Source organism: Prinia subflava, chromosome 1 (assembly GCF_021018805.1).
Source record: "Prinia subflava isolate CZ2003 ecotype Zambia chromosome 1, Cam_Psub_1.2, whole genome shotgun sequence".
Lineage (NCBI taxonomy): Eukaryota > Metazoa > Chordata > Aves > Passeriformes > Cisticolidae > Prinia > Prinia subflava.
This window is the reverse complement of record NC_086247.1, coordinates 53,867,498-53,882,225: the sequence shown is the minus strand read 5'-3', so window position 1 is coordinate 53,882,225 and position 14,728 is coordinate 53,867,498.

The window sequence follows — 14,728 nt, the reverse complement described above, 5'->3', positions numbered from 1 at the left end:
GGTGTCTAGAACTCTGCATTTGATTATGTAGTCAGAGTCATAAAATACACACCTTTCATTTTTTTTAAAAAAGCACAATAAAAATAATTTGTGTGAACAATAGAGTGCTTAGATTTTACTAGAATGGGCATTAGCACCTCTCAAAGCAGCACACAGGTCACAAAGTACCTTTTCTCCCTCACTTAATATACAGTCTTGCAAAAGTATGCTACAGCTGTTAGTGCTCTGGATTGTTCAGCGTTTTTTGTCAGGGTGACCCTGGAGACAAGAAAAAAATTACCCTGTCCTAGGAGAATGCAGCCGTGGATTTGAGCAGTGTGGAACTCCAATAAAAAGCTGCTATGAGAAAACCTGGTCCTGGTCTTGGGCCGACAAAGAGGGGACTGAGTAAAAAGAATACATTCTATCCTGGCACCCCCATCATGTCCGGTGCCCCCAAGATAAGCATCACTGGTTTTATCTCCACATATCTTTAGACATGTGATACCACTCAGCAAAAGGACAAAGACAAGTACCAAAAGAGGACAAATCACATGTTCAGGATTCACATCTGTGTAACCACCAGGCTCCTCAGAATTAATAAGACTGTATGATGAGCCTGCATTCTGATTATATCCCATCTGGGCAAAATCAACACCCATGAACAAGTTGAACCATGAACTAGCTTGACAGAATAATGGTGCAGGCTGATAAAATAGCCCAGTTCCTTAGATTGTTAGCCTCCCTCCTGAAAGAAGGTATAATGGCTCCACTAACAAGCCAGACACACTGAGAGCAGCAAAACTAGGCCATCTCCAGCAAAAGAAGTCTTGATTGCATCAGTATTTCACAAGGGTCTCTTTGGAAGCATCAGAAACTGGAAAGGGCAGTGACTCCTCTAAATACAGCATACAGTGAGTCCCAGAGGTCTGTAACAAAACATGACTCTTTCTACAGTATTTTCCACCCTACTGAAAACAGTCAGAAGTTAAAATCTTAGAAGGAGCCTAGAAAGGCTAGGGACAAAAAAATATCACCATTTCTTTTGAACCAAAGATACATCCTAGCTCTCTGTAGCCTCCTTGGAAATTCCCAGCCCCTGCTGTTTTGGGAGCTGAAGAGAGGTGTTAAAGAAGATAGAGGGTTCTTGCATTAAAGAGTCTTTAGGTTATTACATTTAAAACTATTATACTCACAATACAATAGAGTAGACATACACAGCCTAAATATACAGTCCTCACAGTGTTCCTGTTGCTATGAAAGGGAAAGGGAAAACTCCATATGTGAGGCTCTGAAGCTTTTTGAGTTAAATATCCTCCAGAACAGAAGCTATATGATACATGGACCAGCCTGATGATTTACACTTGAAAAATGATTGAAGTTTTTCAAGTAATAAGGATCCCCAAAAATAATTGTATCACCAGATGTGAATGGTTAATGCAAGAAATAGAATTTAAAGATATACTGAGCATTATTTTAAAGGCTGCAGCATCCAAGTATGTCTTCTACTAATAAAACCTATTACCATGTTTTCATCATGTCCTTCCAGTTACATCAGTGTTCAGATGTGATTAAGGAAATATCTGTTATTTTATGCTTGACTCATTTTCCTCTGTCAGGCTGTAATTTGTTTCTGTCACTAGTGTGTTTGTCTGTGAATTACAGCTCCTGGCAAATTCTGCTTCTAAATTTGCTTGAAATTCCTACTTGATTTATGGAAACTGTTTCCAAGTGTTGAGGTATCATCTGGTTTCTAGCAATGGCAAGGAAAATCAGTTTTGAAATCAGCAAGGCAAGAGATCAAGTGACTACCAAAAGAAGACAGCTAACAGTTAAAATTAACTTTCTAAAATATATGTTTTTAGTTTGGAATAAGGCACAATGCGCCCAATGTGGATATATCCAGGTTCTCCTGCATAGACAAATAGGGGTGAGATATAGAACATCGTTGGAAAATTCCTTCTGTCTGCAGTGCAGTCAGACTGAAGCTTGGTCTTCATTTCATGTGGGTTTTCATCCCAATAGCATGTGCTAAACAAAGGTCTTCAGCAATGTGAGGGGACTCAAGCTTAAATGGGGTCACAATCTTTGGGAAAAGTGAGTTGTTGACAGAGGTGATTCTTTCAGAACAGAAAACAAATGGACGTCTATATTGGCATATATGTACTGCAGAAATAACTACAAGCTTACACTCCTTCCCTCTATAAAACTGTGGCTTGACCACAATTTTCCACTATGCTGAGTACCAGGCACAACAGTGACACTGAGCACATTTATTTCAGCTTCACACAGCTCTCATGATTGTCACTCCTTGGCATGGCAAGTGCTGCCTTAGAGCCTGAGACTACAGAAAAAAGTCATGTACTAAATATCAGGGAAAAACCCTCTCCCCTCATTTCAATATGATCCTGCTACCTTCACTTCTGCCATTTGAGGATGTCTTGCCTACACAAGTGATTTTCTTTCCAAGTCCCAATGAGCCTGCAGCCAGAGAAGACTGCCTTGCTGCAGTTACTCTACTTTTCAGTAACAAGCTGGAGACCTGCATATAAGCTTCAGCTGCAGACAAAGTAGCTTGTGCTCCATGAAGCACCTCTTCTGGATGTATTTTTTCCCAAGCAGAGTAAAAATTGTAAATATCTTATGTTCTTCATTTAATAAAATGTTCATCAGCTAAACAGATTAATGATTCATGATCCAAACAAAATATTTTTTTAAATTACTGATCATTTCCTCTTTTCTGGCCTCTGGAAACAAATGAAAATACTTAGACAAGGATTGGAAATAAAATTTTTGAAAGTATGGAATAAATTTTTGGTGATTTCATTTTTCCCTTTCCCACCCAGCTCCTATTTCTATCAACAGAGAACATGGTTTGCCAGCATTTTTTAATGCAAGGAAGGCTCTGGTCAAAAGCTACAGCATTTGAGCTGAAAAATGGCTGTCTTGGTTTGATTCTGCAGGTACTGTCCAAAGAACTAAGTCAGAAAACTATGGTCTTGGGGAAATGAGAGCAAAGGTATGCTGCAATTATATTCCATTGAGAACTGCATCTGAGAGAAACTCATTGTAGCAAAGAAGTAAGAGGAAATTTCATAAACGCACTATCAGATCAGCTCTGTGTATGAATGGAATGGAAGCATTGGAATAGGACAGAAAGACAAGAACCACCCTGGACTTACCAAAGAAATAATAACAGCTACAGGCAGAAAAAATGTTATGTTTGTTGAGTTATATGTTATGTTATGTTATGTTATGTTATGTTATGTTATGTTATGTTATGTTATGTTATATGTTATGTTATGTTATGTTATGTTATGTTATGTTATGTTATGTTATGTTATGTTATGTTATGTTTTATGTTATGTTATGTTATGTTATGTTATGTTGTTATGTTATAAAAAATGTTTCCTGCTTTACGGTACAGGCAAAAATAATGCTATGGTAAGTTATATGCATAAAAGTCAACAATCAGCAGTTACAGATGAATCAAATGGCTTTTAAGTGATTCTCTGACAGTGCTAAAACACCTCAGCGTAGCCCTCTTGCCCCTTACAAATTCGTGTCTGGCTAAATCAGTCACCTTGACAGGAGAGCAGGAATACTTTTGTGTGCAGCACACAAAGCCTTTGCTGAGTCACTTTTTGCTGTCTCTATCAGCATACCAATTGATATCAAAATTCAATTACTTATTCATGTATTTGTACTAGCTCAGGGTTTCCCAGACTCCTGAGCTCTTGCTGGTGGTCTGTATGTCTACCCTGCATTCATTCTGCTGCCTGCCACACATCATTTTACAAATTAGTATAATTGCCCATCAGAGCACTGCCTGGCACGTCTCATTAGCATTCTTTAATTACAGCAGGACAGAATGGCATGTCATTTACTTGTAAAAACTATTCACTGTATAATACAAAAGTGATTATAAGCTAATCTCTAAGCTCTGGCTACAGCTTGGACCTGACATTTTTATAGACATCTATACCTCATTCTGGTAGTTCATGACAACACATCCCCTTGACAAAGCTGTTGCCCGTTAATAAGCAATTTATTCTAATTCATTATCTCACACTTTATTAAGCAGAGGGAAAACAAGGAGCTGGGAAATTCTTTTATCACTTTTTTGACTAGTAAGTAAATGTTCATGCTCATTTGAACCACTCTCTTAGTTCCTATTTTCTGATTCCAGTGTCTAAAAGGAAATCTGTATTTCAGCTGGAGTTACGTAAGTTTTGTAGTACAAATACAAACTAACATGTTCTACCTGAGTGTTGGCCCCTTTACCTGAGCTCTCTTGCTGTTCCTTTTCCTTGCAGGAAGTGATGGCAATGAAATAACTAGGAAAAAAAATATATTCTTTTAGATGATACTTACTCTGTTCAACAACATCTGAGTAAACCCCCTGGATCAGAGCTCTCAAGGAGTCAGCCACAGAAGAGGCAAAATGTGGGGAAAGCAAGAAAATTGGGAGAGTTAAAAAAAAAGGAAAGGCTTTCTATAAGAATTTAGAGTCTGCTGAGCAGGCACGTGTGAATCAGAACTTCAAATCCAAATACTCAAAACTCCTCCTCTGTCCAGTTTCAGAAATCTAAAACCTCCGTATTACCAGCCATTTGTACAATCTTCTGCCAAGCCTCACAGCACAAGGCTAAGTTGCAGAAACTCTTATTGGTCTTAGTGATCGATCTACAAGCAACCCTGTCATTGGTGTCCACATAAATGTTATCACCTTAGTTGATCAAAGCAAAATGTATTTTTAGATCTAACGTGCTTGAGTCTAAAAATAGTTTCAAGGTGACAGAAGTAAAACATGGTGACAGAAGTAATACAAGTATTTTACTGTAAGTGCAAAGTTGAGATTAGCCAGGTTGTTTTGTTACTGAAAGAAAGAAAGAAAAATTACTATGTCCTCTAGGAAATAAATGTCATTTTCCATTTAGGCTAGGGAGAAATGTGGTTAGCCCCACTAGCTGAATACAGAAATCCAGACTATGAGTTAGTTTTCCTCCACCACACTGAGCACAACCATCTTTGTACTGAACAAAGTGGGCAATATTAACACCCTCAGTTCAAACCCTCAATCAGGATTTGGTTTCATGCCCACATAGGACGTTCAGTACACCAAATGGCTGAAAGGTGTCTTGTGAAAGATTCATTTGTCTTTTTATAAGCCGTACTTTAGTGTATAACTGAGAGATTGCTTCTAAAAAGGGCAGCTTTTAGAAGAAAAAATATGATAAGCAAAATGAGATACTGTCTGGAGAGACATGCATCTTCAAGAAGGGAAGAAAGATAATATTCACCTGATTTAAGATGCTAATTTAAAGGGGAAATTCCTACTCAAAGCACAACAAGGTAGTGTTCTCTGTGCCATTAACTATCTCTGGCCTTGAATCTGAAAGCAGAATGTCATATTTTTCCCACTGTGGACAATTTGTTGAAGATTCCTTGCTTGCTAGACCCAGAATGTTTACATTGCTTTGTCATGCATGTTCCCATCAAAATCTTATTTGTACTACAAGATCCCTGGTATTTTCCCACAGGATTGGATGTGTTTTGTGCAGTAGGAATTGATTATTTGAGGCAATGACCAGGAAAGACTGAAATTCGTTTTGAGTAAAAGAGAAATGGGCAGTAGTTATTCTGCACTACAATTTGAAGGAACTCCTGCAAAGCTGGAAAATGCCTTTTATTAATAAATGTTCTTCTCCCCAAAATATTCTTACTATAAAAGTCTTAGTTGCAGTAATTTAACTGATCAACTCACAAAGGAAGCTTGAAAAACAATCTTTCAGCATATCATTTGATAGAAAAATAGGGAACAATGAGGGAAAAGGAAATGCAAAAAATAAAAAAGAAATTTTTCTTCTTCTCTTCTGTTTATTGTAAAGTGTACTCCCCCACCCTGCATAAACCATTTTTAAGGCAAAACCTAATGAAATTAGTTGCTGAGACAGAAGATTTCTACAGCAGGCTCCAGCTGTGACTCATGCAGAAGTGCACAGACACTGTATATGTTCTTCATCAGTGCACCTATGTCATCTTCGAAGTTAGCACAAATTGACAACAGCAATGATGACTAAAATTAAAAATTGTACTACAAAAGTAATGTTAGAATAGAACAAAATGGTTTAAGACACTGACTCTCCTGTCAGGCTGGCTGTAGATGAAAGTCAACTAAGAAACCAACATTTTAGACAGTCTTTTAAAAGTGACATCACTATAAAACTCCATTGTTTTGTCTTGAGATTTCTAAATAATGCCACAAGATTGACAAGTTACGATGTTGCAGAATTAATAGACTTCTACCAGCAGGACATTCTTCCCTCTCTTCTCTTCACTCCTTAGAAAAGAGGGGCACAATCTTGCTTGGGGTATGAAAATACTGAAGGCAGTGGCCAAATTACACATTTCATTCCAATTTTTCTCAGGAGCTGACAGGGAGTTCTGAAAAGAAAAAACACAAAACTTATACTTTTTACCTTTTTTTTCCTAATACATTATTAGTGATTTGTAGAACAGCAATCTCATCTTCATCAGAAGAGTAATTTCATGAAGCAATGATAATTTTATAGTATGTATTTCCATATACCCCTATTCCCCTTTCCTCTGTACTGCTGAATGAGAGAAGATAGAGAATTCAGGAGTGAAGTTGAGCCCAGGAGGAAGAAAGAGGAGAAGTTATTTAAAGATTTCATTTTTCTCATTATCTGACTCTGATTTTTCATTAATAATAAATTCAATTGACTTCCTCAAGTCAAGTCTGGTTTGCCCATGACAAATTGGTGACTGATCTCTCTCTGTTCTTTTCTTGACCCACAAGCCCTTCACTATATTTTCTGTTCCCTGCCCATCTGCTTGGTGGGCAGCTGGCGTCCAGTCAGGATCAATTCACCGCAAACATACCATAAAATATTGCTGCTTTGCTTGAAATCCTTTAACCTAGAGAAGAGAAGGCTCCAGGGAGACATTATTAGGTCTTTCAATATTTAAAGAGGCCTTATAAAATAGGTGAAAATAGATTTTTATCAGGGCCTGTAGCAGGAGGACAAGGTGTAACAGTTCTAAACTAAATGAGGGTAGATTTGAATTAGGTGTAAGGACAAAATTTTTCACTATGGGAGTGGTGAGACACTGTAAAATGTCCAGAGAAGTTGTGGATGTCACATGTCTGGGAGTATTTAAGATCTGCCTGGATGGGGCATTAATCAACCTGGTCAAGTGGAAGTTGTCCCTGTCCACACCAGGAGGGTTGGACTAAGGTGATTTTTATTTATCCTTTCTAATATGAACCAATCTATGTATCTATGAAATAGCAAAAATATTCTCACAGGATTAAAATAAAACATCAATTCATCTTTATTTGGTCACAAAATCATAGTACTGAAGGCAATGTCCATCCAGGAAGGGCAGCATAGAGAACGATTGTCTTCTGATTTAAGGACTGGTCTTCAGAGGATAATCCATTCTTGCACCTGTCTGTACAGCATCAAACATGCAAGTGTCATCATATCACAAACTAGTGATATAATCCACAAGCAAAAAACCCCATTTTTAATTTAATCATTGCTAGGTATATCTTTGGGGCAGCTTAGGAGTGTCTTCTCAATTTGTGCTACATTTTATATAAAATTTACTTTAAACAGGCATTAGACAAACTGAGCAATCAGCTTCTTGATTACCACAGTTGGGATTCCATGGCTTTGCCTAAAGCCTCCTGTGGGCTCAGGCTCTTGGTAGCCAGCCCAGATCCCCCAGTTTCCAAGAGATCCAACAGTACCTCACTACAATGAAGGCGCAGGGTGCCCTGCATGCTCAACAGCAGCCCATTTCTTCCTTGAGGCTGCTGTTAAGAGGAAACAGTGATTTGCTTCTAGCTGAAGAAATACTTAATTAAATCTATTATAAATTATACAAAGAAGCCCAAACTTTCCAACCCTAAAATTATTGTTATTTGTTCAGCTCATAGCTCTTTTATAAAGAGGCAGGCTTCAGTTCCAGCTGTCTGTTGCAGAGATGTACACTGCAGGTGTCAAAGTGAACTAAAGAAAAGGACTACTTGAACTAAAGAATTCAGAATAATTCTGCTACCAGAAAATTGCTGCTCCACATAGAAGTTTCCTTGGATTATAAAAATTAGAGACTTAAAAGCTGCATTTCATATGTTGCTATGGTTTTCGGACGGCACAGAAATAACAACATGACTCTCCATGATGGTAAAGATGAGAGCAAACTTTATTCTTCTACATTCTACTTTTATAGAGTAGTTCGGTACAAAGAACATGATTGGTTATTCAGCGTCTACACTCTTTAGTAAACATTTCTTTCCAGTAAACACGTTGGAAAAACACCACCTGCAGATAGTTTCTCACTTCCCAAGGTTTGTTTGAATTCCTCCTTTAGATTTCTCAGGCTAACATGAGAAAGTTGCTCACTTGCCTTTCACACAGACACTAGCAGAGCCTGAAGCCTAAATTCAGACCAATGTCAGGCCCACATCTCCCCCTTTTAGTTTTTGCTGAGGGCGGCGTCTGTGTCTGTGTCCTCTCCTGCAGGGCCCTTGCAAGAGAAAAAGACAAACATGACACCAGAAGTCCCTTTAGTAATCAACCAATCACTAAATAGAACTTTCATTGGGCACCAACTTAAATGGTCAGGGAAGTTCTGTGGCATTTGGTGTTGACCCTTCATAACCATGTCCATGCACCAGCGTCAAGCTTAGCTATTTACTAATTCTAATACAGAAAAAAACAAAACATCATTAGCCTGCTCAAAAATGGCAGTCTAATTTGTCAAGATCTATCACTCTAGGAATCATCCTTTCAGATAACAAGGGCTTTTTCTGCCTTTTAGCAAAGGACAGTGGTCCTTGCATTACCTGCAACCGCAAACTGATTTAATTTTCCAATTATTTGGACAACCTGAGTTGACCCTTTTTTTTTTTTTTTTTTTTTTTTTTTTTTTTTTTTTTTTTTTAAATGCAAAAATGCATGTGATGTTTGAAAGGGCAAAGACCCATTGCAGGATGTGCAGGACTGGACCACTGGTCACTCAATTGGCCCATGATACCTGTAGGATGTCACCTAGAAAGAAAGAATAAGAATAATAAAATTAATAAAAATATCAATAAAAAGATATCTGACTCCAAAAAAAATCTACATGATCCCAAAGACCAGAAAGGCAAAAACCACAAAGTGAAATAACAGCCCTTAATAACTACAAAACATACACCGAAGGCACGTGAAATATTACCTAAAATACAACTACATCTATGTAGGAAACTTAAATGAAACAACATCTACTATAAAATTAAAACACATGAAAAGAAAAAGTCCATTGAGACAAGATGTTGATCCTTAGCATCACTGGATGTCTTCTTGAAGCCTGGAGCAGGGAGTGACTCGAGGATGATCGATGAAAACAGGACCATGCTGCTGACACAGGACTTCTGTTGTCTCCATAACTTCCAACCACATGGTCATCTTTGCAGTCTATATGACAGCCACTAAGGCTATGCAATGTCCCTTTTCACTCCTCAGAGGTGATGGGTAAAACGACTGCTGAACCTGCTAATGATAAAACACAGGCACATCCTCCCCTTAAATTAACAAACTTGTCAGGCTCCATTGTCTAAATTCAACATCCAGGTTTCAGAATTACTTTTTCTTCAGGTTCATAACATAAATGTTACATTGTTGCAAGTTATCTTTTTAATAATAATTTTGATCAGCCCAGGAACTGCAAAAGCTGAAGTGCTTCTTTTCCAGTGACAACCTGTTCATCCTTCCCGGGCAGGAATTCCAGGTTCACCTCAAAGATCAATTCAGCTATTATATTTAAAGGTCAAATTGTTGAGTCAAATAACTCATATGTAATTTTTTGCTAAAACATCTGGGCAAACAGGCAATTCCCATCCAGAGAGAGCCAAGGCATGGCCAGTGCCCAGCTCTAACTGCAGAGGAATCCCTTACACCAATTTTAAAAACAAGCTTCTTAAAAATCTTATAATAAGAAACTAATATGGTAATTGACACCTCCTAAATTTGTCAGGGTAGAGATGCTCTGAGCTCAGCAGGCTCCTGAGATGGTCTGTGACCAGGATTTGAACTGCATCCCAAACTGTCAGGACAGAGGAGGCATTCTTACAATCTCAGATAACCTTGTCTGGAAATCTGAAAATATTTAGAAAATCATGAATGCAAAGCTAGCATAGACAGCTAGAAAACAAGGAAAAATTCTTGGGTGACACGTGTCTTACAGGCAATTATAGACAAATAGCAAAGTACATGAGAAGAAGAAGCAGAAGCAGCAATAGCAGCAGCAGCCGGCTGTAGAACTGTGATAACTTTATCATATCTCTGAATTCACATCAAATATCTTAAAAACTGAGATAACACTTAAAACATAACTGATGGTTATACTGTAGAATTATTAATAATACTTGTGTTATCTGCGAAAGGCAACAAAGGTTGCTTATTTGTTTTGTATTTCTTGTCATTTTTCTTCTATTATGAACAGGCATCTGTTCACAGAGACGCCTTGAGAAGAAATGTTTTGAGGGAGGGGGGGGAAGGGATAAACCCAAACAAAAATCAACTGTCCCTCTAAAAGGAAAAGCTTCTGCTCACCTCAAAGGCGACGAAGCTATTTGGCCCTCCCTCAGTGGGGCTTTGGGGGCTCAAGGGCCCCAGGGCCGCCCCGCGGAGCTGGGGGAAATCCAAACAAACGTGGCCCCCATTTTTCTGTAAAGGAAAAAGCTTCTGCTCACCTCAAAGGCGACGAAGCTATTTGGCCCTGCCCTAAGTGGGGCTTTGGGGGCTCAATGGCCCCAGGGCCGCTCCGCAGAGCTGGGGGAAATCCAAACAAACGTGGCCCCCATTTCTATGTAAAAAAAAATTCAAGCGAAGCAACTCCCACAGCATTATCCGCTGTCTAGAGGAACGGCAAGTTCCTCGTGCCCTATTCGCAGCCAGCCGCTTGGCCCGCAGGGAAGGAGTGGGGGAGCGAACCCCGCCGCTCATGGCGGGGGGAAGGGGGAAAAGGAGCGAGGAGACCGCTCCTCCGTTCCTATGACGACTTGCTGTGCAAATTCACGCGGGAAGGAAATGGAGGGGAAACGGAGAGGGGACAACGGAGCGGGGCTCGGCGGGGCTCAGCCCGCCGCCGCCCTGCCGCCGCCTGTCTCAAGCGGAGAGCCGGTGGCCCCCCTCACCGCCCTGGGGGGAAGGGGGGGGGGACGAAGAGGCAAAGCTGCTCCAAGCCGCCCGTCTCAGCGGCACCGCGCGGGGAAGGGACCTGCGCGCCCGCCCGACCCGCGCGCCTGTGGGGAGGGGGGAAAACCGAGTACGGAAAAACGAGAGAGAGAGAGATTTTGCAGCCGCTGCAGCGCCCTGGAGCAGGGCGGGAGAAAAACCGAGCGAGAGAGAGAGAAGGCAGGGAGATCGCATCCGTGCTGCCATGCCTCTGTCTCACCGCACCCCCACCCCCGCGGAAGGAAAAGAACAAAGTTAAAACACAGAGACACAAAGAAAGACAAGCCCTAAACTCACACAGGCAATCATAAAAACAAGCACAGGTAACGTTAAAAGCATAAAACACTCATAAAGTGAACTTTTCGCCCTGAACACACAGAAGGATACAGAGGGATCAAAGGTTTTCGATCCCGGTCCCGTCCGCAGGCCAGATGCTGGGCCACGCCGAGGAGGAAAGGATCGTTGTGTCACACTCCGGGTCGGAATCTGACCAGCTGTATCTTGGACGGGCTAGCATCTTTTAAAGTCACGGTACAGACTAGTCGCAGTGGATGATAGCGCAGGAACCACTGCCAGCCATCCGTGGTATGAAGAAAGGAGAAGGAAGAGCCAAGGAAGCGCCGTCTCTGCCGGCCGGGAGAGGCTTACAGACGCTCGCTTTGATCTCGGCCAGACAGAACCAAAAGAGGTCGGGGGAGTGCTGGGCAAGCTGTCGGCAGCGAAGAATTCCAGCAGCTCTTGTCAGGAAAGGCACAAGCTGTCCTTTCTCAGGCTGGTTCCCCAGGTTTTTCTGGAACCTTTGCCCAGCTGTCTGTTCTAGAAATTAAAGTCCAGCTGTGCTGGGTGCCGTCCGACCTGCTGTTTTTTGGCAGGAGTGATCTTTTTCCATGGTCAGCAGGACCAGCATTCTTTAGAAAAACGTGGAGATATTTTGCTTACCTCTCTAAGGAGGCAGGTAGAATTTTCAAGCTTTGCTGCATGAATCAGTCCCGGCTGCGCTGAACTTCTTCGAAACGTCAGGTCACCAGATGTTGCTATGGTTTTCGGACGGCACAGAAATAACAACATGACTCTCCATGATGGTAAAGATGAGAGCAAACTTTATTCTTCTACATTCTACTTTTATAGAGTAGTTCGGTACAAAGAACATGATTGGTTATTCAGCGTCTACACTCTTTAGTAAACATTTCTTTCCAGTAAACACGTTGGAAAAACACCACCTGCAGATAGTTTCTCACTTCCCAAGGTTTGTTTGAATTCCTCCTTTAGATTTCTCAGGCTAACATGAGAAAGTTGCTCACTTGCCTTTCACACAGACACTAGCAGAGCCTGAAGCCTAAATTCAGACCAATGTCAGGCCCACATTCATATACAAACCAACCATTTCTTTTGTGCTTAGTATGTCATGTAGCTTTTTTGTAGTTTAAAACCTACAGAGACTGGCCATGCGTCTTAAGTCAGAATAATTCCATTGCTGTCCAGTTGGAAGTGAGTGTAAACTGAGAAGGAAGCTGATACTAGTTGGGAGCTAGTAAGTCAGCTGCTGAGTAGTCCTTCTCCAAGACTGTGAAAGATCCATAAAAGTTAAGAACCTGTCTTGGGTTGAAAAATGTAACCAAAATGTGTATTCTATTTTCATCTGTTGAAACCAGATATTGTTCTTTATTGTTCTGGGAGATATTGTTCTTTATCTTTTGTAATTCTAGGGGGGAAGAGGGCGGATGCCTTCTGTTAATGGGACACCTGATAACTCCAGATAAGGCAGTGCCTTCTTATCTCTTTCATCCACTTTGTCTCCCCCTCTGGGGGATATCTTCTGCAAGTGGGCCCTTAAGGCTCACCAATGACATGTCACATTACATCACCCCATTGTGAGGTGCTCCACCCAGTGGGGAGGAGCCAACTATTCCCTACCCAGATAAAAATGGGGGGACAGGGATCTCAGAGCAGCCTTACCCACTGGATTTCCAGAGGACAAGAGCTACCAGACCTTTCTACAGGATCTCTGCTTCAACAAGACTGCTTCATCTGGACTGCCACCACCACCCTAACCAACAGGGTGTCAGGTTGTATTCTGATTCTGTCAGTGATCTTCTGTGCTATTGCTTTTATTTTATTTTATTTTACTTTTTTTTCTCTCTCTCCTATTAAATTGTATTTCTGACTTGTAGTCTCTCACTGGTTTTGCTTTCAAACCAGTACAGAACCAAGTGAGAAAGTATGGCTCCAGCAATGTCAACACTGTTGCTCTAAATCCCAGGGTGATGTTCATGCGCATGCTAAGAGCAGTAAATTCCTAGTTTAATCACAATTGTTTCAGAAACACAGCTGCAGTGAATTCGTACAATGCTGTGAGATGCAGAGGGAGAGAGACCAACCCTCATGAAGCTGCTCATTGAAACAATATGGCCTATGAACTAAAAAAAATCCTTTCCTAGGCTTAGACTAATAACAGCACAATTCAGTCAGACCTTAAGCATTCAAACACCTTATCCAGCAAATGGACCTCAGTTGCTGGGAGACACATTAAGCCAAATAAAGACAGCCATGTTGAGAACCAGCTTTAATCAAACCTTTAATTGCTTCTCTAAAGTGATACGGTCCTTCTGGGAAGACATGTATTTATCAGGAAATGTTGCAGGGCTATGATCTTGCTGGAATCATGGAGAAATGGTGAGATTACCTGTATGACTGGAGCCCTGAAATGAAGAGATTTTTTACAAGGTAAGGATTAAGGAGATGACAAGTACAAATGACATTATAGTGCTTGTTGGCTACAAGACACCTGAACAGAGAGAAATGGATGAGGTTCTCTACGTCTGGAAGCAGCTTCACATCTACAGGCCCTGGTCCTCAACAGCTATAGGAGGGCTAACACAGCAAGAGAAAAGCAATTAAGGAGGTTTCTGAGCATCAATAACTTCCTGACCCAAGTGATAAAGGAACCAAATAGATGCTCTGCTGGACCTCACACCACCAAACAAGGAGCTTGCTGAAGATGTGAAGGTCAAAGGCAACCTTGGCTGCAGTGAGCATGAGATACTGGAGTTTTGGATCCTGAGATACATTAGCAGAGCAAAAACCAAGCACAGCATTCCTTGGTCCCCAGAAGTGCAGATGTTTCCCTCTTCAAAGGTCTGCATGGTAGAATCTGATGGGATGATGCTCTGGAGGAAAGGGGTTCAATAAAGCTGATTATTACTCAAAGATCATCTCCTCCAAGATCAAGAGAGGTCCACCCCCATGAACTGAAAGCCGGGCAAAAATGTGTGGATGAATATGGCGCTCCTGACTAAATTTAGACACAAGAGGAAAGCATACACAGAAAGATACAGAAAGATATAGAGAGTGGAAGGACAGACAGGTAATCTACTAGGAATATGCAGTTAGGAGAGCCAAATCTCACCTGGAATTAAATCAGGCCAGAGATTTCCAAGGCAACAAGGCCTTCTAGAAGTGTCTGGACAAAAAAAGGAAGACTGGGAAAAAAGTGCAGA